Raw genomic sequence first — 7,119 nt, forward strand, 5'->3', positions numbered from 1 at the left:
TCATAATAATCACTTCTATAGATATTTTGAATAGTGGTAATCATTAACAAACTGTTCCCCAACCCCTTCTTGCACCTCTGAAACTGTGGTTGCCATTGGCAGGTTTTGGTGTGCGGTATCAATTGCTATGTATAGAGTGATTGGGGGGGCCCCAATGTAAAACTTGCATCAGGGCCCACAGCTCCTTAGCTACGCCACTGGATGCACTCCACCAGGCCTAGCGCTTGCGCACTGCTGATGACCTGAAAACCTCTTCTGTTCTGCCTCTCCACGTGTCTATCAGCGAGGATCGCCGCCTCCGCTCACCCCTCTTAGTCTTCCTTCACTGAGAGGGGTGGGGGAGAGGCAGAGATACGCGCTGATAGACGCGTGGAGAGGCAGAGCTGCCTCTCATGGAAGAGCACAGGGCAGCAAGATCCACGACCAAGAAGGTCGTGGATTTTGCGAGGGGAGTTTGGGGGATTTAGTTAGATTTCAGTCGCGGGGATGCAGCGTTTTAGTTAGCGCAAACACACTTAAAGGGAAAGGTTCAGGGACTGTTCAAAAAAAAATAAAAATCTGCATCCACTTACCTGGGGCTTCCTCCAGCCCGTGGCAGGCAGGAGGTGCCCTCGGCGCCGCTCCGCAGGCTCCCGGTGGTCTCCGGTGACCGACCCGACCTTGCCAGGCCGGCGGCCAGGTCGGGCTTCTTCTGCGTTCCAAAATGCGCCTCACGGCGGTGCACTGATGTCATCGGACGTCCTCCGGGCTTTACTGCGCAGGCTCAGAACTCAGGGAATTAAACTCCAGGAATCAAATCTCAGTTGTGGTGTAACATTCCTTCTTTCGACTAAGGAATAGTGCAAAAATTAAGCACTTCATTCCTTCAGAGGATCTTCCAACCCTAGTTCACGCCTTCATCACATAACAGCTAGAATAATACAAAGCCCTCTATGCATGCCTTCCAAATAAAGACCTACACCATGTGCAGCTAGTACAGAATGCTGCCGCAAGACTGTTAACAAGCCAACCCCACCATTGCCACATAACACCAATCCTTTGCTCACTACACTGCCTACCAATAAAATGAAGAGTCCTTTTCAAAATTGGTATGCTAATATTCAAATCCCTACACAACCAAGGACCAGGATACCTGAAGGATTTGTTGCAACTGTGTCACACCTCCTACAACCTCAGATCAAAAGGATTTAATAATTTGACCACCCCCAGAGTTCAACTAAAAACCTTTGGAGCCAGAAATTTCTGTCATGCTGACCCTACCATGTGGAACGCCTTGCCAAATGTTATCAAGACAGCTCCAATCCTGGACATGTTTAAATCAAAACTAAAAAACGCCACCTGTTTAGTCTGGCATTATGGTCACATAACTTTTCCCCCTGTATGCTCCACTATGTACTGATCTGAGACAACTTATGCACTTTGGGTCCTACGGGAGGAGAGCACTTTACAAATGTTTCGTTGTTGCTGATGAGTTCCGGATAACCGGGTCTCTACTGCGTGTGTGTGTGTGTGTGCGTGATATATATTTACATTTCTATCCCGCTACAGATTTGTATAAAGGAGATATTCACGTATTGAAAATGTGGTTAAATTGTACTAAATTGCACAGTCTCTAAACTGTTGCCTTGATCATCTCCAAGTGTTAATGGAAAATAAGATTACTGATGAAATAAAAGACTGGCCGAAATTTGAGATATGAAAACATGTCTTTTGCATGTAAGTTCTTCATGAAGCTGTAACTGTAAGCGGGATGTTGGTTGGTTTATCAGGGGCGTGTCTTTTGGCTAAATGTTTGTGCTAAAAGTATCCTCTTTCTTGAGTCAGAAATTTCACACACACCTATACACAGACCAGGAGGTGGGTGACCATGTTGCACAGCAATTTACAGAACATTAGAAAGCAATTTCAGGTTGTTTTGTTGATCTTTTATAGCCTACACAATATTAAAGCAATTTTCTATTTAAGGATTAATTAGCCCAGGTCGCTGCTACTGCCCAGTGGAATGTGCTATAAATGAATCCATGTAAATGAAGAGCCATTCCTAAATCTGAATATGCTAATATAAACGCTTTCTTGATCCAATGAGAAATTGTAAATTTTGAAGCTCTATAACCTATATTCCAGAAAACCGAATAAACAAAGAAAGAGTCTGCCTTTCTAAACTCTGCTGTGACCTCTAGATACCTTAGGCTACTTATGACATTTAGAAAACATACATTGTTCTCTTCTCCCCCATGTTACTTACCAGGGTAGAACAATAGTCCGAGTCCAGTGAAATTTTGAAGAGACGTTTTGGCAAAAATCCTAGGTCAATCTGCAGGGGAGCCTCTAGGCATAGGCAGTAAAGGCCATTGCCAGGAGTGCCATTGGTCCTGGGGATGCCATGTTGTTGGATTAAGCCACACCCCTGACTAAGCCCCCCCACGGGTGTTCTATTACTTGCTTCTGCTGCATCTGCTTAGCGTAAGTTGCAGGCAGCTGCCACTGTGTCCCTCTGTGCCTTGTACATCCTTTTTCCCCCCTTTGTGCCTCCTTCTGTCCCTTTTGTGCCTCCTTCTGTCTCCTTGTGCCTCCTTCAATCCCTTGTGCCATGTCTGACCCCCTGTTTGTCCTTCTGTCTCCCTTTATGCCTCCTGTCTCCCTTTGTACCTCCTTCTGTCTCCATGTGCCTCCTTCAGTCCCCCTGTGCCTCCTTATGTCCCCTTTGTGCCTTTCTTTGCCCCCCTGTTCCTCCTTCAGTCCCACTCTTCCTCCTTCTTTCCTCATGTGCCTCCTTCTGTCTCCATATGCCACCCCTGTCCCCTGTGCCTCCTGTCTCCCTGTGGCTCTGTCTGTCCCCCTGTGCCTCCTTCTGTCTCCCTGTGCCTCCTTACATCCCCCGGTGCCTCCTTCTGTCCCCCTTTGTGCATCCTTCTGTTCCTCTTTGTGTCCCCTACTTTCTCCCTGTGCCTCCTTCTGCTCCCTTTGTGCTTTTTCTGTCCCCCTTTGTGCCTTCTTCTGCCCCCTTTGTGCCTCTTTCTTTCCCCTTTGTGCCTCCTCCTGCCCCACTTTGTGCCTTCTCCTGCCCCAATTTGTGCCTCCTTCTGTCCCCCTATGTGCCTCCTTCGGTCCCCCTGTGTGCCTCCTTCAGTCTCCCTGTGCCTCCTTCGGTCTCCCTGTGCCTCCTTTTGTCCTTTTTTGTGCCTCCTTCTGGCCCTTATGCCTTGTACTGTCTCCCTGTACCGCCCGCTTGCCCTCTGTGTACCTCCTTCTGTGCTCCTGTGCCTTCTTCTGTCCTCCTTTGTGTCTCATTCTGTCCCCCATTGTGCCTCCTTTTGTTGCCCATTGTGCCTCCTTGTGTCCCCCTTTCTGTTCCCTTGTGCCTCCTTCTGTCCTCCTTTGTGACTTCTTCTGACCCTCATGCCTCCTTCTTTCCCCCTGTGCCTCCCTATGTCTCCCTGCGTGCCTTATTCAGCCCCCCCGTGCCTCATTCTGTCCCCCTTTGTGCTTCCTTCTGTCCCCCTTTGTGCCTTATGAAACTGAAGCCCTGCCTATGTGTATTTTCTGGTGAAATGCTGCCCGCATTGTGTATTTTCTTGTGAAACGCTGCCGCAATAAGTAAATTCTGGCGAAACGTTGCTGCAATAAGTGTAATTTCTGGTGAAACATTGCCGCATTATGATTATTTTCTGGCAAAACGCTGCCGCATTATGATTGTTTTCCGGTGATACGCTTCCGCAATACGTGTATTTACTGGTAAAACGCTGCCGCATTACAATTATTTTCTGGTGGCGCCCCTGTCAGTCTGATAAAATAGTGTGTGCCAGGGCTCCCCGCTATACAAAACTGTGACTTCAAGTAAAGGGCACAAAGCTTCATGCCTGCTTTTTGTATAATAGGCAGCCTTGTTGACTGCTATTTTGCTCTAGGGCCTAAATTCCCACTTATAGCCCCTAATCGGGGCCATTAACATAGGCACCCACAGCAGCACCCAAACTTATGTGTGACTGCGGCATACATATTACCTCATTCTTAAAGCTGGTCCTTCTGCTTGTCAAAGTCAAGAAATAAGTTGAGAGCTGAAAAACTAAATAATTTCGAATTAAACAATGCTGTGGAAGCATATTTAGTAAATCTTACAGTACTGTACAAGGTAATATAGGAGAACATTTATACACAACTAGAAGAAGGCCTGGCATTGCACAGGTATAGATTTTGCTGTTATTGGCTCCACCCACTTTTTCTAACCTTAACACTCAGACACTCAATGACCAGGTTTGTGAGCTTTCGGGTCCCACTACATAAATAATTAACATTTTTCCATAGAAATGAAACAAATCTGATTAACTGTTTGTAGCTCAACCTCCTTTTCAGAATTTGAACCTCATTCACTCAATGATCGACTGTACCAGGTTTGAGACCTCTGCTATTAGCAGCGTAAGAATGGCAACATATTAAATTTGAATTTAATTTTTATTGGCTGTAGTAGGCTCCACCTACTTTCCTGAGTATTAAAGCGGGACGGAACTCAAAATGTCCTCTCTGCTCTAAAAGATACACAACAGTATAATAACCTTCAAACAAAAAAACATTTCTTTATAACAGCTGATACAAATCATAAAATAAATCTGCATTGTTTCTACTTCCTGATTCATGGAAGCAGACATATTTTTAAGAGCCTGTGCTTTCAAATGAGATTATCTGCCATCCCTGCCATTGAGTCATGTGACACGGAGAGATCAAATTACAATTAATGATTAGACACAAATGAGGGGGAATTAGACAGGCTAAACTCTCTAAATACATACAGGATGCATTTCTCTATGTTTTCCTTCTGTCCTGTGCAAGACTTCAGGTTCACATTAATCCCAATCACCCAATGACAAACTGTGCAAAGTTTAAGAACCCTGTCATTAATAGAGTAAGAACGGCTGCAGTTTATATTTTCCCAATTAAATGTTTCTTTGGCCCCTCCCACTTTTTGTAACCTTGACACACAGTGACTTAATGACCAAGTTTGTGAGCTTTCGGGGTTCCTGGCATCAAAAGTGAGTGAATTGAAGCAATTTATCCTGCAAAGAAATCTGATTGGCTGTCTGTGACTCTGCCCCTTTAGTGAATTTGAACCCCAGTCACCCAATGACCGACTGTACCAGGTTTTAGGCCTCTGCCATTAACAGTATAAGAATGGCAGCAGTTTAAATATTCCCCTTGAAAAACAATAGTTGAATTTTGATTGCCTGTTGTAGGCTTCACCCACTTTACTGAATATTAATCCCATTCACCCAGTGACCAAGTGTGCCAAATTTGACAACCCTGCAATTAACAGTCTAAGAACAGCTGCAGTTTACATTTTCCCATTGAAAATTAATTGCTCAAATTTGGTTGGCTATTTTATGCTCCACCCACTTTCCCTGGATTTTATAACTCGGACGCCAAGTGACCAACTGTGCCAAGTTTGGGGACTCTCGCGTTTATACCATGAGAACAGCAGCCTTTTATATTTTTTTTTCCATTGATGCGAATGGGTGAAATCTGATTGGCAGTTCGTGGTTCTGCCCAGGTGTGTTGGGGGGACGTGAGACCCCCAAAACATATCTTCCCAGGTAGTAAGGGATCTGCATACCAAGTTTTGTTGAAATTGGTCAAGGCATTTCTAGTGATGGTGGCACATACACACGCATGCATACACACACACACACACACACACACACACACACACACACACACACACACACACACACACACACCTGATTTTATATATATAGATTAGAATAAACTTCTAATGAATAGTATCTGTGTTAAAGGGTGCCTGCAACAATATGTACCTTACCAGGGGTTACTTATTGGCTATATAGTGTAATAGAGTGGTACATACACTATGTTAAAACAGAACAAACATTGAAATAGAACACAATGTTTTTACTGCAGATTTTATGTATATAGCAAATTCAATTTATTGTTGATAAACAAAAGGTGGTAACAGTAGATTTAGGTCATAATAACCATTAAATGGACTACAGTTGGGCATATTTGGAAAAGGACTGGTTAATAATAAGCTTAGCAGCGGCACTAAGATCAGGCCAACAGCAGCAAAAGAATAGAAAATGTTGTGTTTTTGATAAAATAAGATATATAAAAATGGGATGCAAGTGTAACATTGCAATTTTGTAAATCACATGTAGCTGCAAACCACCTCCCCACAAAAACAAGATCAGGATTATGATATTCTGAAATTAAAACCCATGGATAGCACATACATCTGCTACGGTCAGCACTGTCAAGGAGCTCGTAAACTTCTAAATAATACTTTCATCAACGTTTTCCCAATGCCTCAATGGCTCTTCAGACATATGACACCAGGAATTAATAGCTGCTGAATTTACTATAGTGGTGTCAGATTTACTTTTGCTACCTTGCAAAGCATGGGAACAAAGTGTCTGAAGAACAGTTAGAGACTCCTTTGAGCTAGAGATCAACAGCTCCACTCGCAGACCAGTGCTACTAACTAAATGCAATAGCCCCTTTCCCAGTCTGACGTTACCTGTGAGCATAAGCAATCAAAATAGGTATGTAGCTGCTTTATTACAAAAATAGTATAAGAAATGTATTGCAAAAGCATTACGGATTTGGCAAAGAATATTTTATTTTCTTTAAAATCAAATAAAAAGATAATATATATAAAAAAAAAAGAAAGAAAATGTTATTTTCAATGAAGATGCAAGCTTCTCCTACTGCCAATCTTCCTCTAAGAGTCTACCTTTTTTAAACTTGACTCTGAAGGAACGCTGCGTAGAGTCTATCTGTTGAGTCCTCATGGATGTTTTAAGGCTTAGGCAAGCTAGGAAGATGCATGGGGTGACAGCGGTGGGAGAGGGCACCATAGATCCAGTGTCAGCACACTGTACTTTATGAAAGCCAACTGCTAGTTTCATTAAGAAAGTTATGGGTGGCAATTTTAACATTTGAATGAGCACTGCTTTGTGAATTGTTTTTATTTCCAGGACAATATTCCAACCTGTAAAGACCCAGGCTGTACAGAAACAGTGTAATGTTTACAAAGTGGATACACACCCCTTCATAACCATTATTGGAAGGTTTTGTAATATGGGTTCGGTGAGTTTGTGCCAGCGAAATGTG

The sequence above is a fragment of the Hyperolius riggenbachi genome, chromosome 10 (assembly GCF_040937935.1).
Source record: "Hyperolius riggenbachi isolate aHypRig1 chromosome 10, aHypRig1.pri, whole genome shotgun sequence".
Classification (NCBI taxonomy): Eukaryota; Metazoa; Chordata; class Amphibia; order Anura; family Hyperoliidae; genus Hyperolius; species Hyperolius riggenbachi.